This window comes from Schistocerca piceifrons, chromosome 2 (assembly GCF_021461385.2).
Source record: "Schistocerca piceifrons isolate TAMUIC-IGC-003096 chromosome 2, iqSchPice1.1, whole genome shotgun sequence".
Taxonomy (NCBI): domain Eukaryota; kingdom Metazoa; phylum Arthropoda; class Insecta; order Orthoptera; family Acrididae; genus Schistocerca; species Schistocerca piceifrons.
In genome coordinates, this window is record NC_060139.1 from 276,126,026 (window position 1) to 276,150,698 (window position 24,673).

Sequence of the window (24,673 nt, forward strand, 5' to 3'; positions counted from 1 at the left end):
GGCACTCTGTGTTCGAGAAATGTACCTTTTCCAGAGCTCTTGACTGATATCCTGTAGTTCTAGAATTGCTGTACAAAATTTAAACAATTCTGCAAAATTATGTGAAGAAAATAGTACTCACAGAAATGTTTATCCTTTAAAAAATTATTTGCCATTTTGCAAAAAATTACGATCACAGTTCTGAATAGCTCGCCAAGAGTTCTACAGAAAAGGTCAGTTAAACCCATGTATGTATGAATGAAACTGAGGATCTACAAACGACGGAGAGGCTTTGCCACACCATAGCCCTCAGTGGTTTCTCGTCAACAGGGTGCCAACTGCACACGACTGACTACAAGGAGTGGAACAGAATGGCATTATTATTATTATTATTATTATTATTATTATTATTATTATTATTATTATTATTATTATTATTATTATTATTATTATTATTATTATTTCTTTCTTTTCTCAGACGTTATGTCTGGTCAAAAATGGAAAGTGACGCAGACCTTGATCAAGCGTGACTTCCTTTTAACTGTATGGTATATGTTATATTCCATTTAGGAACTTTCGGGTAATTGAACATGTATCAATAATTACGTATTTCTGTAGTTGTATATATAAGTTTGGATGTAGCTGTATTGCATTGATGTACTGGTGGGTATTGTGTGGTATGACTCCTGTGGTTGATAGTATAATTGGTATAATGTCAACTGTATCCTGATGCCACATGTCCTTGACTTCCTCAGCCAGCTGGATGCATTTTTCAATTTTTCTCCTGTTTTCTTTTGTATATTTGTTGTATTGGGTCTGGATATTTCGATTAGTTGTGTTAATTTCTTCTTTTTACTGGTGAGTATGATGTCAGGTTTGTTATGTGGTGGTGTTTTATCTGTTATAATGGTTCTGTTCCAGTATAATTTGTATTCATCATTCTCCAATACATTTTGTGGTGCATACTTGTATGTGGGAACGTGTTGTTTTATTAGTTTATGTTGTATGGCAAGTTGTTGACATTATTTTTGCTACTTTGTCATGTCTTCTGGTGTATTCTGTATTTGCTAGTATTGTACATCCACTTGTGATGTGATCTACTGTTTCTATTTGTTGTTTGCAAAGTCTGCATTTATCTGTTGTGGTATTGGGATGTTTAATAATATTCTTGCTGTAATATCTGGTGTTTATTGTTTGATGCTGTATTGCAATCATGACTCCTTCCATCTCACTGTATATATTGCCTTTTCTTAGCCATGTGTTGGATGCGTCTTGATCGATGTGTGGCTGTGTTAGATGATACGGGTGCTTGCCATGTAGCGTTTTCTTTTTCAAATTTATTTTCTTTGTATCTGTTGATGTTACGTGATCTAAAGGGTTGTAGAAGTGGTTATGAAATTGCAATGGTGTAGCCGATGTATTTATATGAGTGATTGCTTTGTGTATTTTGCTAGTTTCTGCTCGTTCTAGAAAGAATTTTCTTAAATTGTCTACCTGTCCATAATGTAGGTTTTTTATGTCGATAAATCCCCTTCCTCCTTCCTTTCTGCTTAATGTGAATCTTTCTGTTGCTGAATGTATGTGATGTATTATATATTTGTGGCATTGTGATCGTGTATGTGTATTGAGTGGCTCTGGGTCTGTGTTACTCCATTTCACTACTCCAAATGGGTAGGTCAATATTGGTATAGCGTAAGTATTTATAGCTTATGTCTCGTTTCTTGCTGTCAATTCTGTTTTCAGTATTTTTGTTAATCTTTGTCTATATTTTTCTTTTAGTTCTTCTTTAATATTTGTATTATCTATTCCTATTTTTTGTCTGTATCCTAGATATTTATAGGTATCTGTTTTTTCCATCGCTTCTATGCAGTCGCTGTGGTTATCCAATATGTAATCTTCTTGTTTAGTGTGTTTTCCCTTGACTATGCTATTTTTCTTACCTCTGTCTGTTCCAAAAGCCATATTTATATCATTGCTGAATACTTCTGTTATCTTTAGTAATTGGATGAGTTGTTGATTTGTTGCTGCCAGTAGTTTTAGATCATCCATGTATTGCAAATGTGTGATTTTGTGTGGGTATGTTCCAGTAATATTGTATCTGTAATTTGTATTATTTAGCATGTTGGATAGTGGGTTCAGAGCAAGGCAGAACCAGAAAGGACTTAATGAGTCTCCGTTGTATATCCACGCTTAATCTATATTGGTTGTGATGTGATATTATTTGAATTTGTTTGGATATTAAGTGTGGTTTTCCAATTTTTCATTACTATGTTTAGGAACTGTATCAATTTAGGATCTACTTTGTATATTTCCAATATTTGTAGTAACCATGAGTGGGGTACACTATCAAAAGCTTTTTGGTAATCAATGTATGCGTAGTGTAGCGACCTTTGTTTAGTTTTAGCTTGATATGTCACCTCTGCATGTATTATCAGTTGGTCTTTACGTCCTCGTGCGCCTTTGCAACAGCCGTTTTGTTCTTCATTTATAATTTTGTTCAGTGTTGTATGCGTCATTAATTTCTGTGTAATGACTGAAGTTAATATTTTGTATATTGTTGGTAGGCATATTATGAGGCGATATTTAGCTGGGTTTGCTGTGTCTGCTTGATCTTTAGGTTTCAGATAAGTTATTCCATGTGTAAGTGTATCAGGGAATGTGTGTGGGTCTGCAATGTAATTGTTAAATAATTTAGTTAGATGTGAATGTGTTGAGGTGAACTTCTTTAGCCAGAAATTTGCTATTTTATCTTTTCTAGGGGCTTTCCAATTGTGCGTAGAATTAATTGCTCGAGTGACTTCATGTTGCAAAATTACCACTTCAGGCATTTGTGGTATCATCTTGTATGTGTCTGTTTCTGCTTGTATCCACCATGCATGCCTGTTATGTTGTACCGGGTTTGACCATATGTTGCTCCAGAAGTGTTCCATGTCTGTTATGTTTGGTGGATGTCCATTTTAATGTGTGTGTTATCTATTGTCTGGTAAAATTTCTTTTGGTTTGTGTTGAATATTTGGTTTTGTTTCCTTCTATTTTCACTTTTTTGTATCTTGTAAGTCGTTTGGCCAATGGTCGAAATTTCTGCTTCTTTTCATCTAATTGCTCTATCACTTCTTGTTGTGAGATTTTACCTAACCTTTTTCGGGTTTTTTTCTGACATTTCATTTCTTATAAATTGTGTTAGCTGTCCAATGTCTTCTTAGTTTTTCTATTCTGATCTGTAGCCTGTGTTACCATGCTGATTTTGTGGGTTTCTTCTGTGTGTTGGTTGGTTCTGGTCTCTGCCTGGTGTGTATATTTAGTGTAGTGAGTGCTCCTATATAAACCAGAAGTTGTAACTCTTCCATAGTTGTGTTCATTTATTTTGTTGTGTATGACTGTGTTGATACTTTTTATTGTTGTTTCGACTTGTGGGTTATTTGGCGGTCTATGCAAGAATGGTCTAATGTCTGTATTTGTGTCTTTGTATTCTATGTATGTCAGCTGAAATATTTCTTCTATATCTAACATGTGTGTCACTTTGTGTTCTATTTATGCTTGTTCTGGTGGCTGTCTTAAGATTTCGTTTTCCTCTGATTGTTTAATTGATGCATGTTGTTCTTTGTTTGCTCTGGGATGTTTGAGTCCATTACTGTATTTTCTTCTTCTGATTGCACATTATTTTGTTCCAGCATTTGTTGTACTTGTTGTTTGATGTTTTCTAATTCTGACTGGGGTATCCTGTTATTTTTTATTATTACACGGATCTGATCAGCTAGTCGTTCTGTTAAAAATTTTAATTCTGGGTCTCTAGTAATAAATCTTGTGTATACTTGTGATCTGTATCCAGTTGTGTTGGTTCCTAGGTTTGTTGGTAGTAACAGAACATGAGGTGTCGGTTAACTTTACCTGACCATCTCATCCTCTGCTTTGTTTTCCTTCTAGGGTGGTTGCAGGAAGCATATCCTGCAAAACATCTCTATTTGGATTTAAATCATTTTCCAGTTGTCTAGCAGTGTCGTTACCATTGTGGACGGGCATAGGGTTCAAGCGTCTTCCCCGACCATGACGGCGCTTGTCCGAGGCTTCTTTAGTTCTGTCCTGAGCCATCTAATCACACTAAAAGGGGGTTTAGCCCTGTTAGTGGTTTGTTCTTTTCGTCGCCTTTTACGACTGGCAGAACATACCAGAGGCCTATTCTTTTCCCGGGCCTCCATGGGGTTTATTATTATGTTAATAATCGGCACACTAGATACTACACTACAGAGTTTGGGTCAATGTAAAACTTTGATATTAAAACCCTTTAAGGGCAGCAACCATCAGAAACAAATAGAGCCATGGAGGCGAAAAAAGATGAGAGTTGTCATTGTGTCACAAACTTTAAGCCTGCGTCCGCCTTCTTAATTAGCCCAAAACATTAGGTTCATCGCATTTACACCTCCATGTTTCACCGTGATAATACTTCCCCGTGATGTCATTAGATGTGCCTGTGCCCAGTTTCGACCGTTGAGGGTATCTATCGATCCTCTGGGGCTTTGATTGTGTGGAGACGTAGCTGTTTAGCCAAAAATGCCAGCTTGCGTCGTTTACAGGTGTACTAATCGATCCAATCGTAACCTGAAGTTTAAAAATATCGCACTTCATTCGTAAGTGGAATCGTTCAAGTAAATTTTTTTTTATGTTTGGTTTTTCCCGAAGAACTGAGCGTTACTAGTGAGAAATATTCCGCGAAAACAAGCAGATACGCTACTCTTAGAAGAGCAGGCCAGTATGTTACACAGATTAGGCTATTATTACTATCAAAAGCTACTTACATACACTATGTAATCAGAAATATCCGGACACCATGCTGAAAATGACAAAGGTTTGTGGCGCCCTCCATCTATGATGCTGGAATTCAGTATCGTGTTGGCTTCCACCCTCTCAGGCATACGTTCAATCAGGTGCTGAAAGGTTTCTTGGGGAATGGCTGCACTGAGGAGATGTATCGATGTCGGTCTGTGAGGCCTCGAATGAATTCGGCGTTCCAAAACATCGCAAAGGTGTTCCATAGGATCGAGTTCACGACTGTGTAGGCCAGTCTATTACAAGGATGTTATTGTCCTGTAACCATTATGAACAGGTGCTCGATCGTGTTAAAAGACGCAGTCGCCATCCCCGAATTGCTCTTCAACAGTGGAAGCAAGAAGGTGCTTAAAAGATCAATGCAGGCCTGTGCTGTGATAGTGCCACGCAAAACAACAAGGGGTGCAAGCCCCCACCACGAAAAGCACAACCAGACCATAACACCACCTCCTCCGAATTTTACTGTTGGCGCTACAAACTGGCAGATGGCGTTCACCAGGCATTCGCCATACTCAGACCCTGCCATTGGGTGCCACATGGACCGTCACTCCACAGAACGTTTTTCCGCTGTTCAATCGTCCAATGTTTACGGTCCTTACACCAAGGGAGGCGTCGTTTGGCATTTACCAGCGTGATGTGTGGCTTATGAGCAGCCACTCGAATATGAAATCCAAGTTTTCTCACCTCCCACATAACTGTCATAGTACTTGCAGTGGATTCTGGTGCAGTTTGGAATTCCTGTGTGATGGTCTGGATAGATCTCTCCCTATTACATATTACGACACTCTTCAACTGTCAGCGGTCTGTGTCACTCAACAGACTAGGTCGGCCTGTACGCTTTTGTGCTGCATGTGTCCCTCTACGTTTCCATTTCACTGTCACATCGGAAACAGTAGACCTAGGGATATTTAGGAGTGTGGAAATCTCGCGTACCGACATATGACAAGTGACACCCAATCACCTGACCCCGTTCGAAATCCATGAGCTCTGCGGAGCGCCCCCATTCTGCTCTCTCACGATGTCTAATGACTACTAAGGTAGCTGATATCTAGTACCTGGCAGTAGACGGCAGCACAATGCACCTAATATGAAAAACATGTTCTGGGGTGTACGGATGCTTTTGATCACATAGTGTATGTGTTACAACAAAGTATGCATTTAACGGGGTCGAAGCGTTGACTGACCTGGCCTTGCAACATTAACCAAAACGGCCATGCTGTGTTGGTACTGCGAACGGCTGAACGCAAGGGGAAACTACGGCTGTAATTTTTCCCGAGGGCATGCAGCTTTACTGTATGGATAAATGATGATGGCGTCCTCTTGGGTAAAATATTCTGGAGGTAAACTAGTCCCCCATTCGGATCTCCGGGCGGGGACTACTCAAGAGGACGTCTTTATCAGGAAAAAGAAAATTGGCATTCTACGGATCGGAGGGTGGAACGTCAGATCCCTTAACCGGGCAGGTAAATTAGAAAATTTAAAAAGGGAAATGGATAGGTTGAAGTTAGATATAGTGGGAATTAGTGAAGTTCGGTGGCAGGAGGAACAAGACATTTGGTCAGGTGAATACAGGGTTATAAATACAAAATCAAATAGGGGTAGTGCAGGAGTAGGTTTAATAATGAATAAAAAAATAGAAGTGCAGGTAAGCTACTACAAACAGCATAGTGAACGCATTATTGTGGCCAAGATAGACACAAAGCCCATGCCTACTACAGTAGTACAAGTTTATATGCCAACTAGCTCTGCAGATGAAGAAATTGAAGAAATGTATGATGAGATAAAAAAATTATTCTGGTAGTGAAGGGAGACGAAAATTTAATAGTCATGGGTGACGAATTCGAGAGTAGGAAAATGGAGAGAAGGAAACATAGTAGGTGAATATGGATTGGGGGACAGAAATGAAAGAGGAAGCCGCCTAGTAGAATTTTGCATAGAGCATAACTTAATCATAGCTAACACTTGGTTCAAGAATCATGAAGGAAGGTTGTATACATGGAAGAACCCTGGAGATACTAAAGGTTTCAGATAGATTATATAATGGTAAGCCAGAGATTTAGGAACCAGGTTTTAAATTGCAAGACATTTGCAGGGGCAGATGTGGACTCTGACCACAATCTATTGGTTATGACCTGTAGATTAAAACTGAAGAAACTGCAAGAAGGTGGGAATTTAAGGAGATGGGACCTGGATAAACTGAAAGAACCAGAGGTTGTACAGAGTTTCAGGGACAGCATAAGGGAACAATTGCCAGAAACGGGGTAAAGAAATACAGTAGAAGAAGAATGGGTAGCTTTGAGGGATGAAGTAGGGAAGGCAGCAGAGGATCAAGTAGGTAAAAAAGACCAGGGCTAGTAGAAATCCTTGGGTAACAGAAGAAATGTTGAATTTAATTGATGAAAGGAGAAAATATAAAAATGCCATAAATGAAGCAGGCAAAAAGGAATACAAACGTCTCAAAAATGAGATCAACAGGAAAAGCAGGGATGGCTTACATTTGTAAGGATGTAGAGGCTTATCTCACTAGGGGTAAGATACCGCCTACAGGAAAATTAAAGATACCTTTGGAGAAAAGAAAACCACTTGTATGAATATCAAGAGCTCAGATGGAAACCCAGTTCTAAGCAAAGAAGGAAAACAGAAAGGTGGAAGGAGTATATAGAGGGTCGAAACAAGGGCGATGTACTTGAGGACAATATTATGGAAATGGAAGAGGATGTAAATGTAGATGAAGATGAAATGGGAGATACGATACTGCGTGAAGAGTTTGACAGAGCACTGAAAGACCTGAGTCGAAACAAGGCCCCGGGAGTAGACAACATTCCATTAGAACTACTGACGGCCTTGGGAGAGCCAGTCCTGACAAAACTCTACCATCTGGTGAGCAAGATGTATGAGACAGGCGAAATACCCTCAGACTTCAAGAAGAATATAATAATTCCAATCCCAAATAAAGCAGGTGTTGACAGATGTGAAAATTACTGAACTATCAGTTTAATAAGTCACAGCTGCAAAATATTAACGAATGGAAAACTGGTAGAAGCCGACCTCGGGGAAGATCAGTTTGGATTCCATAGAAATATTGGAACACGTGAGGCAATACTGACCTTACGACTTATCTTAGAAGAAAGATTAAGGAAAGGCAAACCTACGTTTCTAGCATTAGTAGACTTAGAGAAAGCTTTTGACAATGTTGACTGGAATACTCTCTTTCAAATTCTAAAGGTGGCAGGGGTAAAATACAGGGAGTAAAAGGCTATTTACAATTTGTACAGAAACCAGATGGCAGTCATAAGAGTCGAGGGGCATGAAAGGGAAGCAGTGGTTGGGAAGGGAGTGAGACAGGGTTGTAGCCTATCCTCAATGTTATTCTATCTGTATACTGAGCAAGCAGTAAAGGAAACAAAAGAAAAATTCGGATTAGGTATTAAAATCCAGGGAGAAGAAATAAAAACTTTGAGGTTTGCTGATCACATTGTAATTCTGTCAGAGACAGCAAAGGACCTGGAAGAGCAGCTGAACGGAATGGACAGTGTCTTGAAAGGAGGATATAAGATGAACATCAACAAAAGCAAAACGAGAGTAATGGAATGTAGTCGAATTAAGTCGGGTGATGCTGAGGGAATTAGATTAGGAAATGAGACACTTAAAGTAGTAAAGGAGTTTTGCTATTTGGGGGGCAAAATAACTGATGATGGTCGAAGTAGAGAGGATATAAAATGTAGACTGGCAATGGCAAGGAAAGCGTTTCTGAAGAAGAGAATTTTGTTAACATCAAGCATAGATTTAAGTGTCAGGAAGTCGCTTCTGAAAGTATTTGTATGGAGTGTAGCCATGTTTGGAAGTGAAACATGGACGATAAATAGTTTGGACAAGAAGAGAATAGAAGCTTTCGAATTGTGGTGCTACAGAAGAATGCTAAAGATTAGATGGATAGATCACATAACTAATGATGAAGTATTGAATAGAATTGGGGAGAAGAGGAGTATGTGGCACAACTTGACAAAAAGAAGGGACCAGTTAGTAGGACATGTTCTGAGGCGTCAAGGGATCACAAATTTAGCATTGAAGGGCAGCGTGGAGGGTAAAAATCGTAGAGGGAGACCAAGAGATGAATACACTAAGCAGATTCAGAAGGATGTGGGTTGCAGTAAGTACTGGGAGATGAAGCTTGCACTGGATAGGGTAGTATGGAGAGCTGCATCAAACCAGTCTCAGGACTGAAGACCACAACAACAACAACAACAACAACAACAAGCGTTTGAGACCTTCCCCTTAATCACATTTATAGTATTGCACAATGCAAAAACATGTTTACAAAATTATATATTTTTTTACCCTGTAGATTGCTGTTGTTGGCCACACACTGAATGACATGTGTAAGGTTTCAAAGTCAGAAGATATGTAAACTGCAGTGAGACTAATTTACTGCCAATCTAATGAAACAAGAATTCTATTCTGCATGGACATTTATCTCTACGCGGTTCCGTTTCTTTGCCATGCACAAGATATGATAGAAAGCCTTGCTTCATTGCTCACTGGACTAACGAAGAATATGTAAGAATTTTTGCAAACGTCAACACTACAAATGCTGTGCATGCTCGCTGAAAGGTGGAAATGTAACTAACTTGATGCAGTACAAGCGATGAAACAAGCATTGGTTTCGGAGTTCCAACTTTATTTGCTATAGGTACAAATGCAAGCAGAATTACACTTCTTATGAATTAATTTTCACGTCGACCCCTCTCATTACATTACGTTAATACTTGTTCCATTTAATATAAGTTTTCATTACACCATCTTTTTCAGTTACCACTTCATATCTAACACTTCAGCTATTGAATAGGAATTGTCATTCAGAAATTCCTTTAATTTGCTTTTAAATTTTGGTTGACCACCTGTCAGACTTAATGCTATTTGACAAATTACCGAAGATATTTGTGGCAGCATAATTCATCCATTTCTGTGCCGAAGTCAGATTTAACACAGAATAGCGAAGATTACCCGTTCTTCTAGTGTTGCAGCTATGCCCTTCAATTATTTTCGGATTGACGTGGGTTATTAATCACAAATTTCGTGAGTGCATATGCACTGGTGTCCGAAATTAATGCAAGAAAGCGAAATTTTGCAAGGTTGCGTTTATTTTTCCACAAGACAGTATAAACAGGTGATAGTACAGTAGAAACTATGTAAAGAATACAGAACGTAATCACTGCAACGTGCATAAAGGTAGACAAAAATGTTGTTCGTTTTTGTCCAACTTAACTGATTTGCACACACATTCTGACAACTGGTTAATGTGCTCAGTGTGGGGTGTGACCACCTGTGGCGCCAATACAGGCCTGAAAAGGACAGGACATTTTGTGAATGATGTCAAGTCTCATGTTGATGCAATATCGCCCATTCGTCTTGCAGAGCTGCTCAAGTGTTTGTGAGTAGTTGGTGGACACTGACGTGAAAGACATCTGTGCTACTAGGACCGTAGCGGAAAGGACGCGAAGCTTCCTTTGATGGTTTGCTAAAAAACTGACAACCAGAGGGAGGCGAGCAAACGCTAGCTAATGCGAACCCAACAAGACGGACTGCAGTTCGCTTGCGTTCGCCTACCGTATACAGCGGGGAATTCTCGTTCGCTGGTGTGTAAACTATTTTTTTGTGGGGTTTTAGGGCACTCAACTACTGAAGTAATTAGCGCCCAGTCACAGATGTAAGTGCACAAAGTTCTTACAAAGACGCAGATAAAATAATTAAAAGAGTTAGATGTCTTTGGACAAGTCCGTCAAAGTAACAAAACGAAGAACACGTGCAGCTACTCGAGCGTCATCAGCTAAAATTTCCTGTAAGGCAGATGACAGAGACAGGACAACACGTGATTGATTAAAATGGGGACACGACAATAAAACATGGCGCACTGTCAATGCATGACCACAAGGGCACTGTGGGGCGGGGTCACCGGATAGCAGGTAGCGGTGGCTAAATCGGCAATGCCCAATCCGCAACCTGGCCAAAATGACCTCTCGCCAAGAGGGTCGGAAGGAGGTTGTCCAAGCTGTTGGGAATGGTTTTCTGGCCCAGAGATTATTTTCTTGAAGTGACGACGAAGTATCCCACCATAATTCGACAAACCTCTTACAAACAACCCTACTAATGTCAGACGATGGGACACAAAGGGAGGCTGGCCGAGGCAGGAGGACTGCAGCCTTGGCCGCAGCATCAGCAGCCTCATTCCCAGGCACTCCTACATGGCCTGGAACCCACAAAGCTAACAGGAGAGCCATCATCAGCAAAAGAATGGAGGGATTGCTGGATCCATTGCGATGGACCGGATATGGAGCTCCAAGGCTCTGAAGAGCACTGAGTGAATCAGAGCAGAGTACATATGGAGAATGGCGGTGGCGGCGGACATACTGAACGGCCTGATCGAGAGCAAAAAGCTCGGCCATAAAGCTGGAACACTGGTCGAGGAGCCAGTATTTAAAGGTGACGTCCCCGACGACAAAGGCACAGCCGACACCATCGTCAGTTTTGGAGCCATTAGTGTAAAGAAAGGTGTTACTGGCGAGTTGCACACGAAGTTCGACAAACCGTGAGCAATACACTGCATCCAGAGTACCCTCCTTCAGAAGCGAGCTGAGGTCAAGATGAATGTGAACCAGAGCCTGGAGCCAAGATGGTGTTGGGCGCTCACCCTCTCTGAAGGTGGTAGGGAGGGCAAAATCCAATTGTCGAAGCAGGTGACGAAAGCGGACTCCAGGGGGCAGCAGGGCAGACACATACAACCCATACTGACAGTCTAGAGAATCGTCGAAGAGGGACTGATAAGAGGGGTGGTCGGGCATTGACAACAGCCGGCAGGCATACCGACAAAGCAGTATGTCGTGCTGGTAGGTCAATGGTAAGTCAGCAGCTTCAGCATAAAGACTCTCGATGGGACTAGTATAGAATTCTCCGGCCGCAAGACGTAACCCCCACCGATGGATGGAGTTGAGATGGCGTAAGAGGGATGGCCGAGAGGACGAGTAGACAAGGCTCCCATAATCCAGCTTTGATCGGACTATGGACCGATATAAGCGAAGCGAGACAGTGCGATCTGCTCCCAAGATGAATCACTAAGAACACGGAGGACATTAAGGGAATGTGTACAACGGGCAGCCAAATAAGAGACATGCAGAGACCAACAAAGTTTCCTGTCCAGTGTGAGCCCTAAAAACTTCGTTGTCTCCACGAATGGGAGAACAATGGGACCGAGATGGAAGGATGGTGGAAGGAATGCTTTATATCGCCAAAAGTTGATGCAAACCGTTTTCACTTCAGAGAACTGGAAGCCATTAGCCACACTCCACGATTATAGGCTGTCAAGACAATGCTGAAGGCTGTGCTCTAGGAGGCATGTTCTCTGGGCACTGCAGTAGATCATGAAGTCATCGACGAAAAGAGAGCTGGAGACGTTAGGTGGAATACAATCCATAATTGGAGTGATCGCTATGGCAAAAAGGGCTACGCTCAAAACGAAGCCCTGAGGCAATCCCTTCTCCTGGAGGAAGACGTCAGACAATATGGAACCCACATGTACCCTAAATATTCGATCTGTTAAAAATGAATCAATAAAAAGGGGCAGGCGACCACGTAGGCCCCATTGCATAGTGCAGAGGATACCTCTTCTCCAACAGGTATCATAAGCCTTCTCCAAATCGAAGAACACAGCTACCGTTTGGTGCTTTCGCAAAAAGTTGTTCATGATGAACGTTGGCAAGGTCACAAGGTCAGCAGCGGAGCGGCGTCGACGAAAGCAGTATTGAACATTGGTAAGTAGCCGTCGAGATTCAAGAATCCAAACCAACTGAGCGTTAACCATGTGCTCCATCACCTTACAGACACAGCTTGTAAGAGAAATAGGGCGGTAACTAGAAGGGAGGTGTCTATCCTTCCTGGGTTTGGGTATGGGAACAACGACGGCCTCACGCCAACGCATGGGGACCTGACCTTCGGTCCAGACGCGATTATAGGTATGAAGAAGAATGCATTTGCCTGCCGGAGAAAGGTGTGCCAGCATCTGAACGTGAATGGTATCTGGCCCCGGAGCAGAGGACCGGGACAGTGCAAGTGCACGTTCAAGTTCCCGCATGGTAAAGGGGACATTATAATCTTCCAGATTCAGCGAGTGGAAGGAAGGTCGCTGAGCCCCTTCTGCCTCTTTCCTGGGAAGGAAGGCAGGGTGGTAATTGGCGGAGCTTGAAACCTCCGCGAAAAAGCGGCTGAAGGCGTTGGAGACATTCACAGGGTCCACAAGTACCTCATTACCGGAAGTCAGGCCGGGTATCGAGGAGTGGGCCTTAATGCCCGACAGCCGGCGTAGGTCACCCCAGACGACGGAAGAGGGAGTAAAACTTAAAGGAGCTTGTGAAAGAGGCCCAACAAGCTTTTTTGCTGTCTTTGATTACTCTACGACATTGCGCTCGGAGTCGTTTGTAATTAACACAATTCGCCAGCGTAGGATGGCGGCGAAAGGTGCGTAAAGCACGTCGTCGAGCACGGATAGCGGCTATGCAAGCCTCATTCCACCAGGGGACTGAAACGTGACGTGAAGAAGAGGTAGTATGAGGAATAGAACGTTCGGCAGCATTGATGATAACAGCCGTGAGGTATTCGACCTGACTGTCACAACTGAGAAAATCTAGGTCCAGAAAGGTCACCAGGGAGGAGTAAAGTCCCCAGTCAGCTTTCAGTATGTTCCAGCTCGAGGGACGTGGGGATGGGGTGTGGTGTAGGAGACGAACGACACAGGGGATATGGTCGCTTGAATAGGTGTCAGAAAGGACATACCACTCGAACCGATGGGCAAGAGTGGTCGAACAGATCGAGACGTCCAAGTGGGAGTAGGTATGAGTAGAGTCCGAGAGGAAAGTCGGGGCACCAGTATTGAGGCAGACAAAATTGAGATGGTTGAAAACATCCACCAAGAAGGAGCCTCTCTGACAGGATGCAGGAGAAATCCAAAGGGGATGATGGGCATTGAAGTCGCCAAACAATAAAAACGGCGGAGGAAGCTGAGCAACCAGGTGCATCATGTCAGCTCAACTAACTGCGGATGACGGTGGAGTGTAGACAGTACAAACAGAAAAAGTAAAGGCAGAAAGAGTAATACGGACAGCTATTGCTTGGAGTGGGGTGATCAATGGCATGGGATGGTAATAGACATCGCCCCAAACGAGCAACATGACCCCACCATGAGCTGGAATACTGTCCACAGGGGTTAGGTCACATCGCTCGGACATATAGTGGGTAAAAGCAATATGGTCAGTTGGGCATAATTTCGTTTCCTGGAGACCAATGACGAGCGGACAGTGCAGGTGGAGGAGCAGTTTTAATTCCTCCCAATTAGATTGAATACCTCTTATGTTCCAATGTAACAGAGCCATCGCAAATCAGAGAAAGGGGGAACGAAACCGGTGAAGAGCTGGTCACCTCGACGGCCATGGAGGGCCTGGTTTCCTGGGTTGCGAGAGAACATCGCTACAACCGTCGGGAGGCGGATCCTGTTCCATAGATTCGTCACCAGCTGCGGCCACATTCCTGGGTTGCACAGGAGGGGCAGCATCGTCCGCCGACGACAGGCCAGCTGAGCGCCTGGCAGCAGAGCATCCCAGTGAAACTGAGGACAGCCAGGAGCAGCGACTGTCGGATGGAGCATCAGACGAAATGTGCCGGGGTGGAGAGGGGGATAAAGACTTCTTCTTTGAGTCCTTCTTGGAAGACTGATGAGTCACAGGGATGGTGGGCTGTGGAGGCTGGAAAGTCCTCATGCTTGGGGTCCTTTTTTGAACGCCAGACCTCGGAAGCCGGGGTCCGTAACGTTTCCCTGATGGATGCCTGAGAAGAGGATCGCTTCTCAGGCGGCGGCGGCGGCGGCGGCGGCGGCGGCGGAGGAGGAGGAGGAGGAGGAAGGGTGGCCCCTGGGGCAGAGGGGGCAGGGGCCACAAGGGAGGAGGATTTGGAAGGGAGGGATTTGGGAGGTGGAGGCATAGACCCCAGATGGGGTGAGGAGGTGGAGGGGGGACAGGATAGGGGTGAGGGTACTGTAGAAGGAGTGGACACGACTGAAGCAAACGACATTGTCAACATCACGGGATGGAGGCGGTTATATTTTTTCCTGGCCTCAGAATAAGACAGACGGTCCAAGGTCTTCAATTCTTTTATGTTCTTCTCCTTCTGATATGCGGATCAGTCGAAAGATCTAGGCGAGTGGAGGCCAGGACAATTGACGCACTGAGGTGGTGGGGTGCATGTATGTCCCTCACGAAGAGGACATTCACAATCGCCACAAAGGGGCTCAGCTTCACACCGTGATGACATGTGCCCGAAGCACAAACATCGAAAGCATCGCATAGGAGGCGGGACATAAGTTCGCTCGTCGCACCGGTAGCACATCACCTTTACCTTCTCTGGGAGAACATCCGCCTCGAAGGCGAGGATAAAGGCCCCAGTGTCGACGCGACGATCTTTGGGGCCGCGCTGGACTCGCCAGGCGAAATGCACGCCACGGCGCTCCAGGTTGGCCCTGAGCTTCTCATCAGATTGCAGCAGGAGGTCCCGATGGAAAATAATCCCCTGCATCCTATTGAGCGCCAGATGTGGAACAATGGACACTCTGATGTCCCTAGTCAGTCGCATGCCTGGAGCGCCGCCGACTGTGTAGCGGAGGTGGTCTTTATGAGAATGGACCCCCAAACGCATTTTACTCAGAGCCTCGATTTCTCTGAAGATATCCTCGATATGCTGTACAAGGAACATTGGCTTGGAGGTGGTGAACGTCCCCCCATCGGTCCGAGAACAGACTAAATAGCGGGAGAAGTATTTCGCCCCAAGCCAGCGGGCCTGTCCTTCCTCCCAGGGAGTGAGCAAGGGGGGGGGAAGGTAGAAGTACCAGAACTAGAGACAGAGACAGACAGACAGACAGAAACTTTCCTCTTAGAAGACGCAGCCGCAGAGCGACCTGATGCATGTTGACGTTTCATCTGCAAAACGTCCGCCCCGATACCACCCACTCCGACCAGGGGCTCACCCCACAGGCGCCACCCAGCCTCAACAACGGCCACCTGGCAGGATGACCATTGCTGGGAGTCCTGATGCCCCAGGTAGACGGGCATCTACTCCTTGGCTTATGTGGGAAGGGTGCAGCTCAGGTATCGGCAGTATGATACCTGTGTTGACAGGGGGCTACAATCTAGAGGGTACATGACGACCCCACCACAACGGGCTGGCTACTTGCTGGATTTCAGGTGCCATGGAAAGTCCATCATGATCGTAGGTGCAGATGGGGACGCACTGTGGGCGTAACTTGTGCAACCCATCAGGTTTTTAGGCCCAAATTGATGAACATTGGGTGCAGTTACGACGCTGTTACGATGGTGAGTGCCAAGGTCTTAGTGCACTGAGGACTGGTGATACAGCACGTAAGGTATCCTCCCCCAAAAGGCTCGTACTTCTGTAGAAATTTGAAAAATGGAGGTCAAACCCCAATGGGGACCATCATATTTAAGGCCGAAATGGTTGAAACTCCTTTTAGTCGCCTCTTACGACAGGCAGGAATACCTCGGGCCTATTCTTACCCCAGACCTGCAGGGGGAGGTGTGTAAACTAGGCTGTACACACAGTTTGGAGACAAAATCATCTGCTATAAGATGTCTTTACAGAGACAGTAGTCCAGATTACTAATGTGAGGAACATTGCTTTGTGTCAATGGCATCAACCTCTTAGTCAAGGGTGAAACCACGGTGTCAATCGGGCTTTAAGGTTCTGTCGAAAGTTAAAGTTACTGGAACGTCACGAGGGAGCAGTCTAGCCATAGAACTAATTTTCAAATCATACCCAAGAAGTTATCAAATGCATTGGCTAACAATCATAAAATCTTCACGATTCTTAAAATCCCCTCTAATCTCGAGAGTAGCCTGTCGAGTTGTACCAATAATAAATAATTTATGATATGGAGCTTACAGCTTTGGCGAAACTAAGGTTTCTTTAAATGGTTCGCTGTGGCTTTGAATCCTCATATAAAGAAGTTTACATCGTACTCCTTGTCCGTATTCACACACTATGACAAGTCCTCCATTGTTCTCTAACATTTCACAAATGTTGTGTTTTCCATTAAATTCGTCCTGAACCCCTTGTTTCAATTACTTACCCTCTGCATTGTACATTAATATATACATAGACGCCGCCGCCAAGACCTGGCACAATTAAGTGGTACATCATTAAAAGCTTGATAGTAAAACTGTAAATATACTCCTGTTCACAGATGAGCACATAATCTTAGCGGAGTTTGGCGATAAATTACAGAGTAATTTCGTCCTTTTACAAGGTAGCAAACTGATATGATAGCATTTAAAGATAAAAGTAAGGCAAAGATATTCCAAGGTAAGAAGTATTTAAAAGAAAACAAACGGTTAGAACAAATAAAATTCTTTTAAACGCGTGGAGTGTCAGATCTATTATATCCAACGATCAAGAATTAAAACTGAGAAAATTTCTGTGGTTGATAGTTATTACAAATGGCACTATCCTCGACGAAGTTAGGAAATTTTATATGATGGGAGTACCAGTTCTAATGCATGAGTCAAAGCTTTTGACAGACGGAGGAGAATTTAAGCAGCAGTGATGATCCTTAATATTGCTAGCTAGATAAAAACTCTTAGATCGGAGGAAAAAAATATTGAACTTACAAATACTCTGGTCGTAAAAAGCATACTTCGCAAAACAGACGATTACAGAAGAAAATGGCATGAACATATTCAGAGGATGCCAGCTGAACGAATATCTAAATTAATATACAATATACACCTCAAGGGAAATGTTGGGCGATCTGTGAAGAGATGGAAAGATCAGCTGCAGCCTGCTTGAAATTCGATCAGGCAAGGATCCCTAAACTAAAACTGGATATGATTAAACTGTTGGCCACAGCGACGTGTAAGATTGTCATTATTTGTCTATTTAACGATGTAAACCAACTTTTTGTGCTTGCAGAGGGGTTTTTTCCTAGGAAATTTTATTTATACATATTGGTCTTAAGAGTTCGCGAGAAATCTAAGAATTAGTCATTTTGATCAACTGAAGATAAATTATGGTTGCACCAAAGTCGTATACGGCCAGACTTAGCCCACAGCCAACTTACATTCGCATGGATTCTAATCAATCCTTGCAAATACATTGTATTGGCATGGCCTTCTGGAGTACGAGGTTTCTTGCCTGTACTGACACTCTTAGTACACTGCACGAATTTCACCAAATGTATCTGGTAGACCCATTGATTCAGCTCATCCATGACTCCTTACAGCGGCTCCAACACGGTGGCAAGGAGATGATTTTCTGCTGGGTACCTGGCCGGATTTGGATTGCAGGACAACGACATGGTCGACAAAGGCGCCACAGAAGCATGTTAGGATACTGCTGTCGATCAGTGTCCCATCCCGTTGCACGCTATCATCTCATTTCCTGACAGATGCATCATGCGTCAGTGAGAGACTGAATGGTTACAGGTGACAAACTACGGTCGCTTAAATCGACCACGAAGGCTTGCCAGACCGTGTCAGCCTATACGCTGGAAGGAGGTTTTGCTTACCAGACTGCACATCAGGCATAGCTTTTTAACACGCGGCTTCCTCCTACAGTGGAACGATCCACCACTAAAGTTTATGGAGCGCCACTTTCAGTTCAGCATATTGTGGCTACGTGTGGCCTATACACTGATTTAAGGGCAGCCCTCAGTCTCGTTGGGGATCTGCTCACCATCCTCGCAGATATCGATACCATGTTACAAGAGTGATGAGATTCTGTGAACTGTCAGGCATCATCCTTAAACTGGCGGGGAAAGGCGGTGAACTTTAATACATTATAAACTGCTCTGAATGTGGGGACAGCCTTTGTCCCCCACCCATGAGATTTGCATGCAGATCTTTCGTCAGGGCGCTGATGACTAATGTCGAGCGCCCCCTGAACCCAAATAATAATAATCATCTCTGAAAAGTGTAAGCGCACAACTGTTCTTGTAACTGGTTACCTTCACTGAGATAGTGTATTGTAACGGGATATGCAACAGAAAACTTGTTAGCAAAAGCAGAAACAATCTTGTACGAAGATACGCACGCCGAAGAAGGTACCTATTATGAGATAAAGAATGTTGTCAACAATAATAAAAGATGGTCTAGTATTTCTGTTAAGCTAACATTCACTCACGTTGTAGAGGAGGAGGAGATTAGTGTTTAACGTCCCGTCGACAACGAGGTCATTAGAGACGGAGCGCAAGCTCGGGTTAGGGAAGGACGGGGAAGGAAATCGGCCGTGCCCTTTCAAAGGAACCATCCCGGCATTTGCCTGAAAGGATTTAGGGAAATCACGGAAAACCTAAATCAGGATGGCCGGAGACGGGATTGAACCGTCGTCCTCCCGAATGCAAGTCCAGTGTGCTAACCACTGCGCCACCTCGCTCGGTCACGTTGTAGAAATACTCTAAGAACAACTGTGTTTAACTATTGCTCTAAAAGCTGTTTCCTTCTCCAGCCTCTTCATTTATTTTTTCTTCTTTCAATTCCCCACAATGGGGGCAGCCTGGCAGCAGACAAAGCCCCTCTTCAGCCAAAGGTTGCAAAAACCGTATTTAAAAATGGTTAAAACATAAAAGATGACAATAAGAAAGTATTTCGTTAAAAGTACACAGGTGGACGATAGTGACGATTTTTACTTAAAAACAACTGGCAATAAACAAGGATTTGCTATAAAATATAGTTATTAAAACTCGTTTGACGATTTTATATTACAGTTACAACACAGTCACCCTTGAATGTGAATGATGCCAGGGTATAATGGTGACGCAATGTAACACGAAACAAATTGTCGTGATAATGCGATGATGACTCTTTACTTTATTGGCAGTGCATGATGAAGTATGACACCAACGTGACTAATATCTTTGGACACAAATATGAGTAAGAGTTTAGTAAGACACTAGTTGTTACTTGCTAAAGCCAACGAACATGTCGTAGGATGTTTTTTTTTATACATTTCTTGCTCATAGTTAAAATACCATCCATGGTGAAAAATATTGTTCCTCGTGGTTTGATATTCCATATTTCTAATGTTTCACAGTGTTAATAATACCCACGATCAAAAACAATTTTTCGGGGAGTTTCCCTTACCATGTCTGATTTGCTAATTTTTGGTTTTACAGACAAACTATTGGTACTTTTTGGGCAGCTCGTATCTCCGTCTTAATGTCTCTGGTCTGTCGGTGTGGTATCGCGCAGTTTACTTACCCCTCAAGGGTCGTCATACAAAAACGCCTGGTAGGATCCCATGCTTCAGTGCTACCAGAAATGACAAATTCGCCAGACCTTCGTAAGGAATGTCATCTCCAGTTTATTCCACAATCGATTTCGGCTTGCATGTCATTCTCGAATGGTTGTGAAGGGCCTTAGTACATGACGTCTTGTTCACTCATTTTGAGATCAATTACAGCAACCTGTTTGTATGCGATTTATGACACTATGTACAGCCATGAACTTCGGCATTGAGACGTCTTTAGATTTTAGATTTACGTGAGCTAAGATGGTTGGTTTGAAAGAGGGGAGAAGGGACCAAATTGCTAGGTCGTCGGTCCCTCGTTCCGATTAAAATAATTCTGCAAGGGTGGGAGTAAAATATTAGAGACATACAAAACACAGCTGGAAAAAAGAAAACCACAAGAATGACAGAAGGGCAACAAACACTAAAACGGACAAAATGGGACACAAAAACCCCAGAGACAGAACAAACATGTAGAAGAGATCAAAACCAGAGATCAGATTATCATGGCTGGCTGACCATGAGAATAAAAAGGAGAAGCCTGCAACACACTAAAGCCTCCACCCTAAAAGCACTAGGGTGGAGGACACAGAGAGACAAAGGACATGCGCTAAAACTTAGATCAAATGATAAAACCCACCCTCACAAATAAAACGTAAAACTAAAGCTGCTGTTTAGGCATTGAGCCCAACACCCAAGGTACGGTGCTGCGAAAGTTGAAAGTCCGCCGCAGAGCGGCTAAAAGAGGGCAGTCCAGCAACAGGTGGACGACAGTCATATGTGAACCACAGCGACACTGAGGTGGGTCCTCGTGACAGAGGAGGTAACCATGCGTTAGCTACGTATGGCCAATGCAGAGCCGGCAGAGGACAACTGATTCCCTGTGAGAGGATAGCATGGAAGACTTCCACACATTTGTAGTCTCCTTAATGACAGTTTGTTGTGTGTACTGTTATGCCATTCCATTTTCCAAAGTCGAAAAACCCTGTAGTGTAAGACAAAACGCAGGTCAGTTTCGGAGATGTCCATCTCCAGAATCGGTTTCCATGTACCCGGTTTGGTCAGCCTGCCAGCAAGAGCGTTGCCTGGGATTCTGACGTGTCCTGGGGTTCACATAAAAACCACTGAACAATGGGACCATTACAGGGTGTAGGTGGACTCCTGAATGGACGCTACGAAAAGATGATGGGGGTAGCACTGGTCAATAGCTTGTAGGCTGCTGAAGGAGTTAGTACACACGAGAAATGACTCGCCAGGCCATAAGCGGATGTGCTCAACAGCACGAGATATGGCCGTCAGCTCTGCAGTGAAAACAGTGCAGCCACCTGGCAAGGGGTGCTGTTCAATATGTCCTCCACGAACATACACAAAGCCTACATGACCATCAGCCATCGAGCTGTCTGTGTAAACCACTTCATGGCACCGGTACATGTCGAGAATCAAGAGGAAGTGATAGTGGAGAGCTGCAGGGTTAACGGAGTCCTTAGGGCCATGTGAAAGGTCCAGAAGAATCTGCAGCCTAGGTGTACACCATGGAGGTGCACGTGAATGGACCTCGAGGAGAAGTGGTAACAGGAAGGACGCCAGTTCAGACGGAAGGGACTGGACGCGAACCATTGTCTTAAGCCTTGGCCTGGGCCGCCGATGCGGGAGATGAATTGCCGTGGTTGGGGAAAGCGGACTGTAAATCGGATGTGCAGGGGAACTACGAATGTGTGCCACATAACCGGCGAGCAGCTGCGCACGCCTAGCCTACAATGGAGCGACTCTGCCTCCATCAGGACGCCGGTCACCAGACTTTCTAAAACCTCCCGTCGCTAGGCGAACGCCACAGTGGTGGGCTGAGTCGAGTAAACGCAACGCTGAGGGCACCGTCGAACCGTAAATCAGACCCCCATAGTCAAGCCAGGACTGAACAAGGGCTCTGTAGAGATGCAGCAGCGTAGAGTGATCTGCACCCCAGTTGGTGTTGCTCAGACAGTGGAGGGCATTGAGGTGCTGCCAGCACTTCCGCTTAAGCTGACAAACTTGAGGTAGTCAAGTCAATCGGGGGTCGAAAACCATTCCTAAGAATCGATATGTCTCTACTACAGTGAATGGATCGTGATTAAGGTAAAGTTCTGGTTCTGGATGAACGGTTCAAAGCCAACAAATGTACGACATACGACTTCGCGGCTGAAACTGGAAGCCGTAGGCTAGAGCCCATGACTGCACCTTGTGGATGGCTCCCTGTTGGCACCACTCAGCAACACCAGTACTGGAGAAGCAGTACTAAATGCAGGAGTCATCCGCATACCGAGAAGGTGAGACAGAGGGCCTGACAGCTGCTGCTAGACCGTTAATGGCCACTAAAAATAGAGAGAATATGGAGCCCTGCGGAACGCGATTCTCCTGAATATGGGAGGGAACTACGGGAGGCACCAACTTTGACATGGAAGTAAGGAGCGAACAAAGTTTTGGATAAAAATCGGGAGCAGGCTCCGGAGACCCCACTCATAAAATGTGGCAAGGATATGATGTCTCCAGATCATGTCATATCTTGTACGTAAGTAAAAAAATGGCAACCAGATGTTGGCGTCTGGAAAAGACTACTCGGATTGTGGACTCGAGGAACACAAGATTATCAGTGGTAGAGCCAGTAGGCCACGTGACTCCAGGACCAAACCCAAATGCCGACACACCATACGTTCCAGCAGCTTACAAAGAAAGTTGGTGAGGCTGATGGGCCAGTAGGTATCCACATCAAGCGGGTTTTTACCGGGTTTGAGCACTGTAATGGTGGTGCTCTCCTGTCATTGCACTAGATCCAGTTGAAGATGAGGAAATGTCGCTTGTAGTCAGACGACAGATGTTAAATCATCTGATTGTCGGTCCGATCTGGTCCAGGAGCTGTGTAGAGGCAATGTGCAAGGGTGCTGAGGAGCTCCCACTATGCAAATGGGGCGTTATAGGGTTCACAGTGGCGTGTAGTGCACGAGAAGACTTTCCTTTCCAGCCACCGTTTGTGAGTGCGAAAGACTGGGGGTAGTTCTCTATTGCAGAGGCTCGAGCATTGTGCTCAGAAAAGCGCTCGGCAATTGCGTTTGCGTCGGTAGATAACACGCCATTTATCTGAATACCGGGATCTTGTACCCAAAAAGGCGTCTTATCTTCGTCCAAACTTGGGAAGGTGATGTATGGCACCCAATGGTCGACACATACCTCTCCCAACATTCCCGTTTCGGTCGTTTTATAAGCTGGCGAAAGCGGGCATGGAGTGGCTTAAAGGCTACTTGGTTCTCTAGGGAATGGTGCCGTTTATGTCACTGTAGAGCTCGCCAACGCTCTTTAATTGCCTCAGTGACTTCCGGCGACCACCAAGGGTCTGTCTTTCGCTGGGGGCACCCTAAAGAACGAGGGATCGCGTTTTCCGCCGCAGAAACGACCGTTGTAGTGACCTGCTTAAAGCCAACATCGGTGGCACCATGTGGGGGAGATTCAACGATGACAGCAGAGGTGTAGGCTTCCCGGTGTGCCTTGTTTAAAGCCAGTCTGGGTATGCGTCCGTGGGCATGACGCTGGGGGAGTGACAGGAAGATGGTGAAGTGGTCACTACCACACTGGTAGTCATGTGCTCTCCAATAGACAGATGGGACAAACTGCATACTGGGAGATCAATGGCCGAATATGTGACATGTGCCACACTGAAATGTGTGGGGGCACCTGTATGTAAGAGGCAGAGGTCGAGGTCGAGTTGTGACATTAAATTTCCGACCTCCCTACCTTAGCCAGTAAGCATGGCATCACCCCACAAGGAGTTACACACATTAAAATCTCCCGAAAGTAGGAAAGCTTTAGGGAGTTGATCAATCAGTGCAGCCAGTACTTTCAGAGGTACTGCACCATCTGGAGGAAGATATACATTACAGACAGTTATTTCCTGCATCGTCCTTATCCTGACAGCCACAGCTTCAAGAGGGGTTTGAAGGGGCACAGGTTCACTGCATACTGAGTTCAGGACAGAGAAACTCCACCTGACACTATTATAGTCGCTACAGTTTCTATAATATCCATTATAGCCATGGAGGGCAGGGGTCTGCATTGTTGGGAACTGGGTTTCCTGGAAGGCAATGTAGAAAGCTGGTGTAAAGCTTAACAGGTGCCATAGCTCAGCCAGGTGGTGGAAAAAACCGCCGCAATTCCACTGGAGGATTACGTGATTGTGAGACTGGGAAGCCATGAAACACTTGTAATGACACATTCCGACGCAGAGACATACAATACCTTAAAGGCTGCGCCAAAGATTAAATTGAGAGGCATGTAGATTATAATCTTTGTAATGTTCACATTGGATTCTCTTTTGTTTCATACTCCAAGAAGGAGCTAAGAGACACTTTCGATTGTTGCCTTGTGAAGGCTGGACGTATTATTGGAGTTTGCGGAAAGGCAGCCATATAGTTATGGTTAGTGCGACGAGCACAGCAAGTCATTGTGTTGTGAATAAAAAATAGTGAGAAGTATCTAAGTTTTACGAGAATTATTTAAAGTGACGTAGCAT

The 24,673-nt window shown here is 44.4% G+C and overlaps 1 protein-coding gene across 1 annotated transcript in view; it reads right to left on the minus strand.

Moving 5' to 3' along the window:
• The window catches only part of LOC124775323, a 69,533-nt gene that overhangs the window by 22,665 nt on the left and 22,195 nt on the right, over window positions 1-24,673 (minus strand). The window lies entirely within an intron of this gene.